The sequence below is a fragment of the Macaca mulatta genome, chromosome 17 (assembly GCF_049350105.2).
Source record: "Macaca mulatta isolate MMU2019108-1 chromosome 17, T2T-MMU8v2.0, whole genome shotgun sequence".
Classification (NCBI taxonomy): domain Eukaryota; kingdom Metazoa; phylum Chordata; class Mammalia; order Primates; family Cercopithecidae; genus Macaca; species Macaca mulatta.
In genome coordinates, this window is record NC_133422.1 from 10,881,721 (window position 1) to 10,900,129 (window position 18,409).

The following is an 18,409-nucleotide window of genomic DNA, read 5'->3' on the forward strand; positions in this document are numbered from 1 at the left end:
CAGATCCCCTGTGCACACACACACTTGCCCACACAGATTTCCTGTGCACATAGTCACCCACATAGACTCCCTGTGCACACACACAGTCATGTACACACACAGTCACCCACACAGACCCCCTGTGCGTGCACACACACACAGACCCCCTGTGCACACATACACACAGAACCCCTGTGCACACACAGTCACCCACAGAGACCCACTGTGCACACACACATAGTCACCCACACAGACCCCTATGCACACACAGGCATTGACACTAGCCTGGCATACCAGTAGCCTCCACCCCTCACCTGGGAATTTCCTACCACCACCCACTCAGACATGCTCCTCTACAGAAACCCTCCTCGTACAGAGGTTTTAATGGAGACCCCACCAAAGCCCTTTCCTCTAAGACGCAGACCCGACACTCACTGGCCTGACAAACCCGGATGAAGACGCAGACACACAGACATCCTGCTCCATTCTACAATTCATCGTTTGAGGCAATCTTCTAGCTATAATCTGGAAAATCAAGACAAGCCATTTATTGCAAACAACTGGGATTGTGGTGCAATACTCTGGTCACAGGGTGATGGAACAAAAAGTGCTTAGGTAGGATCCGGTGATGCATCTCTCAGTGGCTCTCGCTGGTCCATAAGTCCGCGGGGGAACTGGGCGTCTCCTTGCTACGATTTTGAAGGAAGAGGAGTGCAGCTCAAAGACTGAAGCGCGATTTCTGGAGAATGTCAGGTCCATTTGTCCCCCAACGGCCTTGTCACAGAACAATCTGCCGTGACCCCTGGAAGGCGGGGGTCCTCGTCCTGCGCTCAGAGACAGCTGGCCTTCTGATGATGGAGCAGAGCTGGGGCCCCTGCCTAGCTCTGCAGCTGGTTTTCCTTACAATCCAAAAGTTTCAAAACAAAAAAGACGTAATGCCTCCAAAAAATTCCTCAAGATTTTCTTAGAAAATAGGTGCTTCCAAAGCGGGCTATAGTATGGTGGGTGTTAGAAGGAGGAGGGGACAGACGTGGGAGATCAAAAAGAGAACCAGGAGGACGCAGAAAGGGATTAGAATGCAGGAAATAGCTCCGGCCAGCTGGTGGCCATCTGGGAGCCACGCAGAACGGGAAAAACCAAGTTGCTGAGTTTCTAGCAAGTGGGTACAGTTTGTCATGAGAGAAGGTTACTGCTTGGAGAAACTACAGAGAAACCAGATTCTTGCCAGCTATTTTCTGTTAAAAAAAAAAATCTAGTGGTTTCCCTAAGAATCGGATTGCTGTGAATTTGCTTCTGTCTGAGGTAAACTAGCTAAGGACATCATCATTTTAGGAAATGTTAGATAGCATCTGAGGGTGTTGTGGGATAAGACTCTCCGGATGTCAGTGTGAAAACAGACAGTGGGTAAAGACACGCGGTTTTTACCTTATACAGTGATTTTGTAAAGTCTCAAACAGGACCAGAAGGAAGGCCAATGACTGTAAGATAAGAAGTAAATTAATGTGGTTGGTTATTTTTGTTTTGGTAGATATTGAAGGCATATTATATGCGTTTGGCGGTGGCTGTCCAGGAAGAAAAGAAATAAATTGTAAAGTCAACATGTGCACTGTAATATATAAAGACATTCTGCGTCCACTCAGTTGTCCTGCGGAGAACCAAAGGACAGCGTGTGTGAAACAAACCTCATAATGTCTTTGCCATCCACCAAATAGCATCTCTTCTCTCTCCCCCAACTCTGTGAATGGCTCCACCACTGCCCTGTGGTCCATGCCAGCTAGGTCATCCTAGCTGCTTATATCCCATATGCAGAGACCGTCGTGTGCTGCTAATCACGGAGATATGTTCTGAGAAATGCATCTTTAGGCAATTTCATCATTGTGCAAACATCATACAGCATACTCACATGAACCTAGATTGCATACGTATTTTTATTTATGTATATTTTTTATGGGAAACCAAGTGTCCCAGCACCATTGCTGAATATCAGTCATTTCCCCTACTTCATCTGCGATGCCATTATCAAATGCCATTTTTCACGTTTCTATATATGCTGCAAAATCTATGAGACCACTGTGGTACATGCTGTCCATCACTGACTGAAGCATCATTATGAGGCACAAGCCTGTACTTAGCCACCGAGTCCTGACAATTCTCTCTCTGTAATAGCTCTAGCCCATGCCCTCCCCACCCTCCCCTCCCTCCTCATGGCAACTGCTTCATTCAATCTGTCAGCATCATCACAGCAACAAACTTCTAAATGGTCTCACCAGGCCCAACTTCAAATCCTTGCACATCACTCTTCATATTTTCACTGGGTGGTTTTTGTAAAAAGAGAAAACGAATCCAATCTCATGTTCATTCAGCAAACATTGATTGAGCGTCTGCATGTGTGAGGTTGTGTCCTAGGTGCTCAGGTGTCAGTGAACAAAACAGAAACCTCAACCTTCAGACCAGTGGAAGGAGAAAGACAATAAACATAAAGATATCAGAATAATTTTGAAGGTGGTAAGTGCTGGGAAAAAATAAAGCAGGGTAAGGGATCAAGAATTCCTGGTGTGCACACATGTGTGTGGAGTTTTCGATAGGGCAGCCAGGGTAGGCCTCTGAGAAGTTGACATATGACCAAAGGAGGTGAGGGACTGAGCCACCTGAGGATGTGTGGGAAGGGCACTCCTTGCAGACAGAAGAGTCAGAGATACGCCCTAAGGTGAGAACACACGTGAGGGCTTCAAGGAATAGCACATGGACTGGGGTGGCTGGGGCAGGATAGGTGTGGGTTGAGAGTGGAGGGAATGAGATCAGGGAGCTGTGAAGGGGTCAGGTGATATTGGACCTTATGGCGGGCGGTGCCATTGCAGAGTTTTAAGCTGTATACAACTTGCTGTGACTTCTCTATTGGATGATGGCTCTAATGATGCTGCTCTCTCAGACCAGAGGGTAGCAGAGAAGATTGTGAGAGGTGCTGATGTCTCTCTCCCACTCAAAAACCTAAACTCTTCAGTGTGACCCACAAAACCTTTCAGGACTGAGGCTCTGCTTACTTTTCCTGGTTCATCTCTGATGATGCCTTCACATCCCCGTGGCCCCCATGTTCTGGAGCAGGTGGGCATCAAACAAGCATCCCCTTCCCTTATGGCCCCATGGTTTTGCACTGGTTCCCTCCTTTGCCTGACTGCAGTGCCCTTCTGGGCCTCCACTGAGCATCTTCTCCTCAGGGAGGTCTTCTCCTCTCTATACAATGCAGTCTGTATGAAGTCTTGTACATACCTCAGGGACTGAGATTTTATCCCTGAATCAGAACATTCTGTTCACAACCTGGCTCTCTCACTAGAGTGGGCACTACTATTAATAGAACCTAGAAACTAGAGCTTTTATTTCTGAATCCCTAGTAGACCTTGGACAGTTGGGTGGATGATGGATGGATGAAGGATGGATAGATGAATAGATGGAGGATGAATGGAGGATAGATGAATAATGGTTAGAGGATGCATGGATAGTGGGTGAATAGATGGATGGATGGATGGATGGATGAATCAATGGGGGATGGATGGAGAATAAATGCAAGATAGATAGAGGATGGGTGGGTGGCAGGTCGATGGATGCTGAGTCTTTCATTAGATATTGAATTCAAGGGGTTTTATTTTTAGTTTATAATTAGTTAAGCATTATAAAATGCTCGGAAATGAATTATAAGACATTAACTTCTTCATTACTAGAGAGATGGCTGAAGGAGTATGTGCGGGTAACTACTTGTGAGCATACGTACTCATCAACTGCACATGATGACTGTGTTGCTGGAAAGTTGAATATACAAGGACTTTTGATAAACAGCATCTTATTTGCCCATTGGCTAAATACTATTTGAGATATGCTTTATTTTTTTTTGACATGCTATTCAGTTAGCAGGAGGTCACGGTATAACTTCAAATTCCCCAGTACTTACCTTCCCTACCAACTTTTGTCAGATATACTATTCAGCTGAAAGTGATTGATTTCTGTTTGGCAAAGTACTGAGGAAAATCCTTCCAGAAAAATGGGGAGTGTTTTTGCATTGCATAAGCATCTCCTAGTTTATCTGTTTTTCTACGGTTGTCCTCATATGGCGTAGGCTTTAGGGTTCCCCTTTCCCATTGGGAAAGCGTATGATTTCAAAAAGTGCATATAATTTTAATAAAAATCAAAATAAATTTTGAAACAAAAGAAAAATAAAACATAATGTCCAAAAATGTCCAATTTTCAAGAGTTTGAAAATGACTACTAAGCCTTTCCCTCTCAGAGGTGACCATTTCTAGTTCTCTCAGCTGTCCTTCATATGACCTTGTTTCAGGATATCTCACTGTCCTGGCTTTTTCTTCCCAACAGTGGCCCGAGTGCTCCGAACTGGATGCCACACAGCACCTTATAGCCCACCTTGTCCACTGGCATAATATGGCCCATATTCAAGCCACATAGTCCACATCCTTTACTTATAAATTCCTGTTTTGAACCTAAATCCAGAGCTTTCATTGATGTTAAATTTCATGTTATTGACTTTTTTGCATTCTAATCTTATTAAGCTAAACTAATTTTCACTGCTGATATTGGCCTGCAGTAGATTTGCTGTCTCTCTCAGCATTGTGTCATCAGTAAATTTAGCAGTATTTCTCTGTATTCATCCAAGTCCTGGATTAGACTGTTGAATAGGGCACAGCTGAGAACAGCCCTGTGGCCTGTCACTACAAACATCCCTCCGGGTGGGATTCCCCTCATTTTATTTGCTTCACTTTGAGTAGAGGTGTTTACTCATTTGCTCAAAGGATATAATACAATCACACCTTTAAGGAGAAAATAGAAAAGAAAAGGTACTGATAATAACAGTTTCAGGAATTGTTGTTCCTCTGAAGAGTCACAGCAGGACAATTCACAGTATCTGTCAGTTGCATCTGGGTAAAAAAGAACGAACTGTTTAGAGCTTTGCCCTAAAATGACCAGGCCCTTGTCACAACACACACACACACACACACACAATTGCTCAGTGCCTCTGCTAAGATCAAGAGTCCCACATGGCAGAGGCCTTTCACGGCCGTGGTTCTGGGTCTTCCAGATGCCCCTGACTTTGTGGCGTGTGGGAGTGGGCTGTCACAGACCACACCCACGGCTCTGCACCGCCTCTCAGGGCATCCCAGACAGGGGCAAGCACTGGAGGTCCTGGTTGCATTGATGACCTCCTCCATCCTATTTCCTTAGGGATTCATGCTGGTGCTTCGATAAATCTTAGATTATTTTTTGACAAGCTGAAAGATAAAGTTCAACGTGAACAATTGGCTGATGACCCAAATTCACCAGCCCTGCGTCATGGAGAACTGTTGTCTGGATCTGACCAAACCAGTGTCACAGTAGATTAAATAAAGTGATAGAAGAAAGACTTTAGGGAGGCGCGGTGGCTCAGGTCTGTTGCCATGGAGCATAAGGAGGCGAAGCCAGGCATTCGAGACCAGCCTGGGCAACATAGGAAGCTTTCATCTATATAACAATAAAAAAGAAGAAAGACTTTAAATCTCTCCTGTAGATGCCCTCAAAAGAGAACAGCTTGTATCATAAGTCTCCCGGGAAATCGGCTTCAAGCTTGCTGGAGGTTAAAACACAGATTATGAGTATTGTCTAAAGTAAGGAAATATTGGTGGGCAATACAGAAACTATTATCAGAATGAAATATAAATTACAATCAAGTCCTTATTTTAGAGACTTTGTCCCCATCAATTAATTCACTCACAAGTGACTGAATCCATGTCTCCATGCTGTAATTCCAAGAAGTTTAAAGATTTTTCTGTTTTCTTTCTTGAAATACAAATGCATGCTTCAAATCAGTTACCTTTGATTTCTGATCATCGTCACTATCTTCTTAATCTCATTAAGCCTGTAATCTTGGCTGGCTTTTTTCTTCTGCCCCATTTTCTGTCCCAGAAATCTCTTCCCAGAAATTAACTGTATCTAGAGAAAGGCAACAGAGGTGGTGAATGGTATTACGAAGGACAGCTTAGTGGAAGAGGGCCAGAAAAAAATTTATTTGAGGGAAATTCAATTGGGAGAAGATTAATTGACAAAAAAAATGAGTTGAAGGATTCTCAAAGTATCACAAAGGAAGCAGCAGGCTGAGGAGACATACTTATTATTTGCTCTATTGTTGGAGAACAGACAATTCATAAAGTAACGATATCAGACTTTTTAAACTGCTTCTTGAAAATTGCTTTTCAAAAAGAGATGTTTCATTTAACCAGTGCGATTAAATGCTGTGGGGTATTGTTATGGAAGCCAAGTAAATTTACACAATAAAATAAATCTTAAAAGGACAATTCCACAGGTAAAATGGAAGTTGTCAAGTAGTCAGCATTAGTTTCTGAGGCGCCATCCTCTGAAAGCTGAAACAAGACAAAGCATAGCTCCTGAGAGTTCTGAAGCCTGAAGACTGAGATCTACTCAAGCTACTAACTTTCTGGACTATGTGAATGGGTGAGGAGAAGATGCAGGGACTTGTGTGGAATGTTCAAGAAACTCAGCAGTAAAGAACTTCATCGGGCAAAGAGAGGCCTGATGGAAAGGCATCTCCAAGACATGAGGAAGCTTGACAGGAAGTTCATCTGGAAAGACAGTGAGTCCTGACATAGACTCTCCCTCACTCCTACATGAGGCGAGAAAGTCTAGCAAGGGTTACAGCGAAATCAGGAGTGAGTCCTGAGTAATTGTTGATTAGAAACCAAGGGTATCTGACAAAACTACTGTTCACAGAAGATTACTAAGAAATAACTTTGTAGTGGATCAAAATGTACAAATGTAACACTTAAAAAGTAGTCAAAGGTGGCCGGGTGCAGTGGCTCACACCTGTAATCCCAGCACTTTGGGAGGCTGAGGCGGGTGGATCACCTGAGGTCAGGAGTTTGAGACCGGCCTGGCCAACATGGCGAAACCTCATCTCTACTGAAACTACAAAAATTAGCCAGGTGCAATGGTGTGCGCCTGTAATCCCAGCTACTCGGGAGGCTGAGGCAGGAGAATCGCTTGAACTCTGGAGGCAGAGGTTGTGGTGAGCTGAGATAGTGCCACTGCACTCCAGCTTGGGGGCGACAGAGCAAGACTCCATCTCAAAAAAAAAAAGTAGTCAAAAGTAATGAGCAATTTAAACAAGAGAATGTACTGCCATGATAGCAATTAAAAAGTGCAGAGGAAGAGAACTTTATTATGAAATGCTTAATAAAATGGGAAAACAATTACTAGGGGAATTTCCAATATGGGGACTGCCTTGAAGAAGACAATGCATTTCCATAATTGCTGCTAAACTGTATAAAAACATCTTGCCTACAGGCTTCCATAAGGCAGAGATCACTATTCCAGCTTGTATCTACTGCAATATATTCACTCATCTCGAAGGATCCCTCACAACTCTGAAACAGTCCCACAATTCAATGATTTGTTGAACCATGGGAATGTCCATTATAGACTATTGTGTATAGTTAATCCATCCATTATGAATGTTTTAAGCTGCAATCCAGACTGCCTGGGTTTGAATCCTCATCCTGCTACTTGCTAACTTTGGCAAGATACTTACCTTTCTGTGCCTCAGTTTCCTCATCCCTTAAAAGGGAATAATGAATAGTGCTTATCTCATAGAGTTGTGTTTAAGAGTAAACGGATCAAGAGGCCAGGCGTGGTGGCTCATGCCTATAATCCCAGCACTTTGGGAGGCTGATGTGGGCGGAGCACACACTTTAGGTCAAAAGTTTGAGATCAGTCTGGCCAACATGGTGAAACCCTGTCTCTACTAAAAATACAAAAATTAACTGGGTGTGGTGGCAGGCGCCTGTAATCCCACCTACTGGGGAGGCTGAGGCAGGAAAATTGCTTGAACCTGGGAAGTGGAGGTTGCAGTGAGCCAAGATCCTGCCACTGCACTCCAGCTTGGGCCACAGAGCAAGACTCTGTTTCAAAAAAAAAAAAAAAACCGAATAAATGGATCCATAACTATAAAGGTATAAAGTGCTTGGAACAGTGGTTGACACATAGTAAGAACTTAATAAATGTTTGCTATTATTAAGTAACAGGAAAAAATGACTCATAGAGAATAAAAAGGTTTGCTTCTAACAAACATGTCAGGATATAGGTGGTTGCCCACATGGGTTTAGCTTATTAATGATGCAGTCAAGAGTTCTGAGTGTTCATCCTCTCATTTCACCATCCTTAGCATCTTGACTTTTTGTCCTTCACACTGTGGCCTCATGGTCTCATAATGGCTGCTATAGCTCCAGACATCTCAGTTGTGTTTGGAATCAGGAAGAAGAGGGCCAACCAGGGGAGAGGAAAAACAGAGAGACAGACACACACACACACATATACATACAGAGAGGGGAAAGAAAGAGGGTGTATGTATCACACTAATTTCACATTTTATTAGACAAGAAAAAGTTTTCCCAGAGCTCCTCTGCTGATTTCACTTCATTTCACTGGCCAGAACTGGTTCACATGAGGCCCCTGAGATTAGGAGATCTGTGCCTTGATTTTGTTGGGAAGAAGGCAGAGATTGCCTGTTGGGTGGACATCCACGGCATCTACCATAGTTCATCATTCCTCATTGCACCAACCGCTTTGTTCCTGCCTTGGCCATGGAAAGGACAGCCTGTCTCAGAGCCCTCATTTGAGTTAATCAATTATTCAAGAACTTTTATGACATGGGACTTCACAGATGCCACCATTTGCCTTCATGCATGTTGACTACAAGCAAGGTCCACTTCTTTGCGGGACTGACTTCAAAAGTGCAATATCATCTTTTGAAAGGCTGCTCGAGCCCTTACTGGAACACACCCAGTGTGGAGCCCTCACCCAGTCAGTTTGTTGAGTCCTGCTCGCTGTTGGGGCTCGTGGGACTCTAAAGACAGCACACTTGCCTTCAGGCTGTACACATCTCATGAGAAAATAAGAGCAGCACACATCAAACATGGCAGCTACATGCTCGACTTTTCTGGAGTCCAGAAAAAAGAGAGGTCAAATGGTCTGGCATATGCAGAGAGGCCCTAAGGATGATTACTGAGGCCTCCAAGAATGAGAAGCATCATATGAGTGAAAGCTATGGGGACAGGGGGTGATTCCTGACCTGAAAGAGCCTGAGAAAAGGCTGCTAGTTAGAATGAGAAGGATGTGTGATGGCGAGTCATTCTCATCTTTTGAGATTTTTATGTTTTTCACCTTAGAACTTGGAAGAAGATGCCCAAAATTGAGAACATGCCAAACATTACCATCAACAACGTCGTGACCTCTCCAAATGTAAACTATATCCATTGGAAAGTGCATGGAGACTGGGTTACTCAGGTTAAAAAAAAAAAAAAAAAGTAAAAGTAAGTTAGAATTTGTGGTAGGATGAGGTGGCTCATGTCTGTAATCCCAGCACTTTGGGAAGCAAAAGAGGAAGGATCTCTTGAGGATAACATAACAAGACCCCATCTCTACAAAAAAAAGTCTTTAAATTAGCCAGGTGCGGTGGTCAAGATTTGTAGTCTCAGCTATTTGGGAGGCTAAGTAAGGCAGGAGAATCACTTGAGCCCAGGAGTTGGAGGTTACTGGGAGCTATGATCACACTCCTGCACTCCAATCTGAGTGACAGAGTGAAATACTATCTCTAGAAAAAAAAAGAATTTGCCAGCCTGTCCTCTGTCTCTCTCCAGATATATCCCACAAGCAGTCAGTCAAATAAATAAGAAATAGTAAATATTCTTTAATAAGTCACCACTGGTCTAGAGATAACTTCTCAAACCTAGCTGAAAACAAAAAAAAAAATGGTCTGTGTACACAGAATAGTATAAAGAATGATACACATGTGGTTTTCTGAAGCTAGTGAAATTAATCAGTTTTGAGCTTTCTGCTGTGATTGGCTTGGGAGGGCCTTATCCCAGGTGTCTTTTGAGTCTGAAGACAGCAGATAGGGTTTCCTTCCTCATGCTGGAGTAAGAGGCAACTCAAATAGCCAGAGTGTCTTAGGACCAGTAACGTGATTACCAATGTGAGATTGACTCCCTGAGACTTCTATTGGCTCTGAGAAGCTACATTTGTATTTCTCAAATGCATAAAGAAGCAAGACAGTGTCCATTTATGTCAAGAGAGCCCAGAAACCACGTGCAGAGTGGACACGCCAGCCGAAGGAACGGGAGGGGAGCAGTGTCCCGAGGATTGTTGTGATGAGAGTGGCCGGCAGGGGAGTACGGTCTCATGCCTACACCTCTTAACTCTGTCTAAACACATCAGGCTTCGGCCAGGCCGAGAAGTTTCTTAATTATGAAGCCTTATATAAGAAAAGAGTGGTGGGAAATACAATACAATGAAAGGAAAAACATAGAAAAATCACCAAACATTTGATAAGTGAAAAGGAAAATTAAAGGGGAAGAAAAATTGGGCCAAGAAAATAGCATTTGTCTAAAAGATGAAAGCCAACAAAGCGAACATGAAGAGAAGAAAATTAAGTACCAATCCTACAATAGAACCGAAATGTGACTTAAGACAGCTGCGTACAAAAAGAAAACAATAATCTGAAAAAAGAAGAAAAAAACAAAACAGTCGTCTGAATAAACAAGCATACATAGTAATATGACGTGTTTCTCAAGGATAGCTGGAATGGAGAATAGAGTTCTTTTTTCTTCAACTTTATTGAGGTACAATTTATATCATAACATTCACCCATTTAAGTGTACAGTTTGTAAGTGTAATGAGTTGTGCAAATATTACCCTAATCCAATTTTAGAACATTTCCGTAACCCTGATAAGATTCCCTCCTGCCTGTCCCCACTCCCAACTCCAGGCAACCACGGATCTACTTTTTTCTTTTTTTTTCTTTTTTTTTTTTTTTTTTTTTTTGAGGTGTAGTCTCACTCTGTCACCCAGGCTGGAGTGCAGTGGTGCAATTTCTATTCACTGCAACCTCTGCCTCCCAGGTTCAAGTGATTCTCCTGCCTCAGCCTCCTGAGTAGCTGGGATTACAGGCACCCCCACCACACCCGGCTAGTTTTGGTATTTTTAGTAGAGACAGGGTTTCGCCATGTAGGCCAGGCTGGTCTCGAACTCCTGACCTCAGTTGATCCACCTGCCTCAGCCTCCCAAAGTGCTGGGATTACAGGTGTGAGCCACTGCACCCGGCCCACTGATCTACTTTTTGTCTCTATAGATTTCCCTTTTATGTCCCATTTCATGTGAATGGGATCCTACAATATGTGGCCTTTTTGGCCTGGCTTCTTCCACTCAGCCTGACAGAACTGTGCTTTCTGTTGCTTGTGGATGTTTCATCCCCCTGAATTGACAGCCCCCGACTCCACTGTCCCAGACAGTGCGCCTCCTCTGCCTGGACCTAGTCAGACCCTTGTGCCTCAGAAGGTGGAAGGAACAAGCCCAAGATGCAGAGTCAGTGCCGCCCAAGAGGCCCGGTGTGCATCTCGGGGAGAAAATAAAGCCGGGCGTTGGCCTGGGCAGTGTGGAAAAGGACCTTGGAGAGAGAAGCCATCCAGTAGGAGAGTTCTCAGGTCTGCTGTCCTGTTCTGCCCTTTGCCTCAGCAGTGTGTTCATGACCTTGCTCCCTGAGGGGACTGCATGTGAGCCACCCTGGGGGAGTCCTGTCCGACAGAGAAAAGGAGGCACAGGACAGCTCCAGGGACCTGCACCACTCTGCTCCACAGGTGGCCCTCTGGCCCCTCAGTCCTGTTGTCCCTTAGCTCCAAATTTACTTACCTTTCCTCTTCCTGTTCCTTTTGGTCTCTGGTTTCCAAACTCTGTGAGGGTTAGAACCAAAAGCTACTATATTCCCAGCATCCTCTGAGCCTAGCATTACGCCTGCGAGCTAAGTGACAAGTCCATCATCCTTTGCAGCTAACATGTTGCACTTCTGGCAATAGGATGGCGTTATCCAATTTACATGCTCATATTCTTTTCATTTCTTTAATTTTTGTAGAGATGGGTTCTTGCTATGTTGCCCAGGCTGGTCTCAAACTCCTGGGCTCAAGCAATCCTCCTGCCTCAGCCTCCCAAAGTGCTGGGATTACAGGTGTGAACCACTGGCTCCCAGCCACACCCGTATTCCTAATAAGGAGTTCCGCTGGCAAAGGTGGCGGGAGAGGAGAGGAGCTCCTCAAACCTCACAGAATCTGGTCCCACGCAGCTAGGACTGCCCCTGGCCCTTTCTCAGGGTCCTGCCCAAAATCGCTGGTTCCCAAATTCTCGCACATTTGTTCGAGTCCAGCTCTTGATTTTCCAAGACGGGGGTCGAGGGCAGTTTTATTCCTCCTGGTGTGAGATTCAGCATAGCTTCCAATTTAAAAATGATTTCTAGGGAAGGATACATTGTTTTCTCTGTAAAAGCCCTGCAGCTATGCAGGCAACATTCAGATTTTCTCAGAAAAAATCTAAAATAGGCAGTAGAAACTTGAGCACGGTCTGTCAGAAAGGATACCCGGGGATTGTCTGTTCTAGTGTTCGCCTCAAGCGAGTGTAACGGGAAGAGACCGTCACCCACTCCACACTCCGCCAGGCCACCTACACGTCTGCCCACACAGACGCGTGCTTTTTTGAAATGTTCCTATCTTTTGAGCAAGTGGTTCCTTTCTTCCTCATGAAATGCATTTTGAAAGAATGCTTTAGACATTGTTACAAACTCTTGTAATCTGGGGGGTGATCTAATTAATTAGCATTTTCTCACTTTTTTATTTCTAGCTGAACTACACTAGGATTCTATGAAAGCCGTCATTTCCAGCTCCATCCACAGCCCCGCTCTACCAATAGGTACTGCTTTTACGCCTGTCTTGCTTGTGTGATGTGCTCTCTCGGGGTGTTGGGTCCTCGGATGGCTCCCATCTTTATAGTTTCAGCATTGCGACAGGCATCCCACACTCTGCTAATAACTCCCAGTGCAGCTCGAAAATGTAGCGTCCTCCACTGCTTAGTTTGCCTTTAGTTTGGTAAGCTTCACACCACGTGGCCTCCAGGCAGGCAGAGTGAGGGAGGGCACTCCTACCACCGGCTTCACATGCACTGAGAGCTCCATCACTGTGTGTTGACTTGAAATCAGAGCAAAATCCACTGCAAGTCATGTCAAGCTATGCGTTTGAGCACCCCAATGTGCTACGTTATGGGAAATATACAGTGATATTGATGTGGACAGTTGATGTGGGGTATTTGTATGAAGTGGAATTTGGAAATTTTAAGAAAATTTTAAGAAAGGCGTGCTGGAGGTAAGAGGCATCAGTGAGAGCCCAGACCTGAAGACATGTCGAGGTTCTGGAAGATAGACTTACAGCGAGTGAATTCCCAGAAAGGCCCAGGGAGAACCCAACGTCTGACTCACCCTCAATCTTACAGCCCCCAGTGAATCACTAAGTCTGGGCATGGACTTTACCAAGCTGATCTCGGGTTGACAGAGTGGGAAGGGTGGCAGGGTGAGGCTGTGCTATTCATGTGGGAGTCAGTTTGTCTGGACTAGACTGAGGACACACTCCCTCAGCACCTGGTAGACTTTAAGAGGTCAGACTGATCCAAATTTGAACCAGGAATCTAATGCCTTTACGATGGACCATTCCTTGGATCCCAGGAATCCCTGAAATGGATGCAGACCTCTGGCCAGCCCTGGATCTTCCTAACTGGAATGCTTACTTAAGGGCAGGCACCGTTCAAAGTGCCTTACGTGTATTACTTTATTTAATCTCCATAACAACCTTATGATTTACATCCCACTTACTATACACTCCATCTCACAGGTAAGAAAACTAAACACAGAATAGTTAAAGCATTTCTTGGGGACTTCCCCCGCCCCCCACCACTGCATTGAGAGAAACACAGCTCAAACTGACTTGAACAAAAAGGAGAATTTTTTGGATGGCTTATATAACACAGGATGGGCGGGAAAACAGCTCCACGGGACAGGGAGTCCAGTGCTGCTTCATCTCTGTTTTTACCTCACCCAATTCCCTCTGCATGCCACTCCCCTCAGAGGGCCATGAGCCTTTGCCCTGCTGAACTGCACAGGGACTGGCTGATGCTCTTGATCCTCAACCACCGCAGGAAGGGTCCTATTGGACCAGTTTGGCTCAGGGACAAGGACGATTCAACTAACCCAGAAGAGCGAGGGCAGTCATATTAGGCGGTGCCTATCCGAGCCACGGGATTACAGTACAGGAGGGGGTGCTGTCTCCACAAACGGGGACAGGGAGGGGAGGTTCACTGATGACAGAAGATATGGAGAATGGTACCCTGAGTCACACAACTCAGCTATGGAAGGCTGGGCACATGAACCCCATCTGTCTCCAGAGCCTGTGCATTTAACCCTGGGGCCCACGGCAAGGGCATCACTTGGGCATGTGTTAGAAAGGCAGGGCCTCAGGCCCCACCCCAGAACTGCTGAATCAGAGTGTACCTTTGAGAAGACCTGTGGGTGACTCGTGTGTGCATGAGGCGTTCTTTAATCACAATAATCTACCATGATGTTTCCTAACAATTTGTCTCTTGAAGACCTTCTTAATTTTTCACACTTATTGTATTAAACTTCATATTCATACTGTCAAGCTTTTGAGGGTATACTGGAAAGCCCCATCCAGATAGCCAGTGTCACTATTATATCACATTTAATTTTCAGTTGATACTGATGATGATTCTTTACGTGTTTGGCTTACTAGTTTTAAGTAATTTTCATGTTTATCAGTGGCTCTCAGTCTTGGGTGCCCACTGGAATTATCTGGGGGACTTCACAACATCTCATTCCCTGGGTTTTATGCTCAGAGATTCTGACCTAATTGGCCTGGACACTGAGATTTTTAAAAGCCCTGGCAGTGATTCTAATACACAGCCAAGAGCCAAAACTGTTATTCAAGGGGGTAAAGCCCAGGTATCTGTATTTTTTAGTCACTTCCCAGTGACTTCCATTTGCAGCCAAGGTCAAGGACTACTCACATGCGTTACATGATTTGGTCTTCATGGTATCCCATGGGGTATGAATTGTGCCCATCACCATTTTACAGACGAGGAAACTGAAGCCCAGATAAATTTGCCCACCAGGTCACTTAGCTGAAAGAGGAGGAATGGGGACTCGACTCCAGTTTTTCTGACCCCCAAAGCCAGGATCCCACCTGCATTCCCCTAGACTTGGGCTGTTAAAGCCCTTCAGGTTCTGGGACTTATACTGGGACAGCCTAGTATCAAAGGGAGATTCTGACCCTGGAGCAGAATAAATCTCTGATCCCAGGAAAAGGAAATGTTATTATTCATCCCTAGGGCATTGAGAAGGTGTAACCTGAGAAAGCTGCCTGAGTTGCCTTTGGTTGGGTTCCCTGCCTACCTGAGCAAAAGCAGAAACAGCAGCAGCAGCAGCAACAGAAGACAGGAATCCCTGAAGAGCCCAAACATAGATGGTCCTGCCTGCTGCCCGGTCAGGCCCACCCACTGGCGAGGAGGCAGAGAAGGTCAGGGTTGTGTATTCATCATGGAGAGGATGGTAATGACTTGGGTCACTCTTGCTGGAGATCTTCTCCAGATATTTCATTCACTGGGATTATCTTCCCTTTTTTCCTAACTGTAACTATCTTTTAGTTACCTTTCTCCCTCCTCTCCTCCTCCTCCCAGCTCCACTCACCAGCCCCACCCCTGGACTTTAAGGGCCTGGTTTGAACTCACCAAGTGTTGCATTTGTAATGCACAAAATAGTTAACACCATTTTAAGCGACTCAGCAGTCAGCCACCCACACAATGACGCCAGCCATTTCTTTTTTGATGCCTTCCAGCCTAGTGGTGCCTGAGAATTTCTGAGCCTTTGAGAAGGCTGAAATCCTAGTTTTCTCCTTCTTTTACCTTTTAAAATCTAGTCCCATTTGCCGCTGAATATCTGAACATCATGGAGGATCTGTAATGACTCGTGCCCAAGGTGTCAGCCTTCCGTGGAATATCACCTTGCTGCTTTCTTGCTAGAAGTCTGCTCCGAGCCCCCTCCAGCTCTCTGGTTTATGGCCTAGGAGTGCACATCACATTATCTTTCAAGGAAAGCATCCTTTATAAAGTTCTGATTCACTGACATTTAAGTCACCAAAGTGTTAGAAAGAGATACTCAGTGGTCAAAAAGATTCTTGGAAACGTTCATTAGGCTTTCTTGGAACTAAGAAATTCGGTTTTCCAGAAATATAATGGAATTGAATCCTAAGCTGAAGCAGCTCAAAATCTAGTATTTGTTAGGACACATCAAAAGCAATGACTCCAGAACAAGAAAGTCTTAACTCTAGCCCCAGCTCAGCCACTAACAGAGCTGTGATGTTAGGCTTCAGTTTCCCCTCTGGCTCAATCAGACAATTGGGTATGAGCTCTCAGGACCCTTCCAACTCAGATGCAGACTCCTTATTCTAAAGAAAGGGTTCTGTCCATCTCTTCTTCCTTCTCATATCACAGAAACCTGAGGCCACTATAATTGCTTATAGCTCTAAACTACTATGATTTCATTAAACAAGTCTCTCTTGAGAGCTAGACAATCAGACTGTAGAAAGGATTCATGCCCAGATCAACATCACTCTAGTGACTTTTTGTTGAGTATTTACCATGTGCCAGACATGATGCTAAGATAAAATACTGAAGCTCAGAAAGCCTTTGGAGTGAAACTCCTAGCAAAAGTTGCCTAGACTCACCCTTCCCAATTCCTCTCCCCACATTCTCTCTAGGAACTCCTTCAACCTACTCTGTGTCCCCACAATGCCACCAAAACTACTCTCATAAGAGTCAACAGTGCCCCTCCTGTTGCTAAATCCACCTACCAATCTTCATCTCATCTGCTATCAGCATTTGAAGCCCTTAATCACCCAGGCTTTCTTCATATGCTTCTCTCTCTTGGGTTCAAAACCCCAACCTGTCTTGGTTTTCCTTCTCTCCCCTGGTTGCTGCTTCTCTGTCTCCCTTCCTCATCCCTCCACATCTCCCTGACTTGATGTTGGAGCCCCCAGAGTTCAGTCCTCATTCATCTCTGCTTCCATGTCTTGCTGTCTTGCTTCCATCACTGTCTTGCTGATACCTCCCAGTATCATTGGTATCTGTCAGCTCCAAATTTATATCTCTAGCCCAGGTCTCTCCCTGAATCTCAGCCTGGTGTTTCCAATGATCTCGGCTTGCACATGGTTACCTGCACTTGGACAGATAATGGACGTCAAAATGAAGTCCAAACCCCAAACCCAGATCTTCTCCCTCAAACCTGTCACCATCTTCCCCATCTCAGGTGGGGCTAAATCCATCCTTGCAGTTGCTCAGGCCAAAAATCTAGTGGCCACCTTTTTCTTCTCTCTTACAACCTGCGTTCTACTGTTGGTTCCACAGTCATAGTATGCCTGGCACCTGCCCTCTTCTCTCCAGCACCACTGCTACCATCTAGTAAGAATCATGATCTTCTCTTTTCTGGATTTCAGCAAGCGCCTCCTCGCTGGTCTCCCTGCTTCCATCCTGCCCCTTCAGCCTATTCTCTCACAGCAGCCATAGAGCTCCCATAAAACTACAGGCCCAAGCCCTCCAGATCCACTAATGGGCCCCATCTCACTCAAACTAAAAGCCAGAGTCTCCTAGGGCCTGTGTGACTCACCCCAGTCCTTCCCTTTCTGTCCTTGTCTCTGACCTCTTTCTCACTCGCTCACTCCCAGCCACTCCAGTCTCTTTAAATGTATTTAGGGCCTTTCCACAGTTTCTCCCCTCTGTGTATAAGGTTCCAAAAAGCTTACTCTCTTGCCTTTTTCAAGTCTGCTCAAATGTGACTTCTCAATGAGGCTGACTCTGCTCACTTTATTATCTATTGGAAGTGCCCACCCCCTGGCTCTTGGCATTCCCAATCCTCCTTACTTGTTCCATCCTTGTTTAAATCCATTCATCTAATCGCCTTCTCATACACTATATTGTTTACCTATTGTGTTTGCTGTTTATGGCCTGTCTTCCCTCAAAGACAGGGATTCTTGTCTGTTTTGTACACTGCTGTGTCTCAAGTGCTTAGAATAGTGTATGGCACATAATAGATGCTCAATCAATACTTATTGAATGAATGTGTTTGTGAAGTTAAAATTCAGAGCTACACCCATCTCTCTCCCAAAGCAGTGGTTGGAAGCAGCACACTCTGGGAAAGCCAGAGGTAGGGACAAGCCCATCAGGGGTTTCCTCCTGTGCCCGTCTCATATCTCCCCATTCCCCTTGATATGGTTTGGATTTGTGCCTCTGCCCAAATCTCATGTCCAGTTGTAATCCCCAATGTTGGAGGAGGGGCCTGGTGGGAAGTGATTGGATCATAGGGGTGGATTTCCCTCATGCTGTTTTCAGGATAGTGACATCTCTCATGAGATCTGCTTGTTTAAAAGTGTGTGTCACCTCCCCCTGCTCTCTGTTCTTTCTCCAGTCTTTTAAGATGTGCCTACTTCCCCTTCCACGATGA

At 45.0% G+C, this 18,409-nt stretch overlaps 1 long non-coding RNA gene across 1 annotated transcript; it reads right to left on the reverse strand.

The window, feature by feature from the left end:
* Positions 1 to 496: 496 nt before the first annotated feature.
* Positions 497 to 12,474, reverse strand: LOC144336245 (uncharacterized). The gene is made up of 3 exons (XR_013407864.1): positions 11,716 to 12,474; positions 5,831 to 5,949; positions 497 to 1,457 (listed from the first exon to the last, which is right to left on the reverse strand). It is a non-coding gene; the product is annotated as an uncharacterized LOC144336245 (long non-coding RNA).
* Positions 12,475 to 18,409: the final 5,935 nt, after the last annotated feature.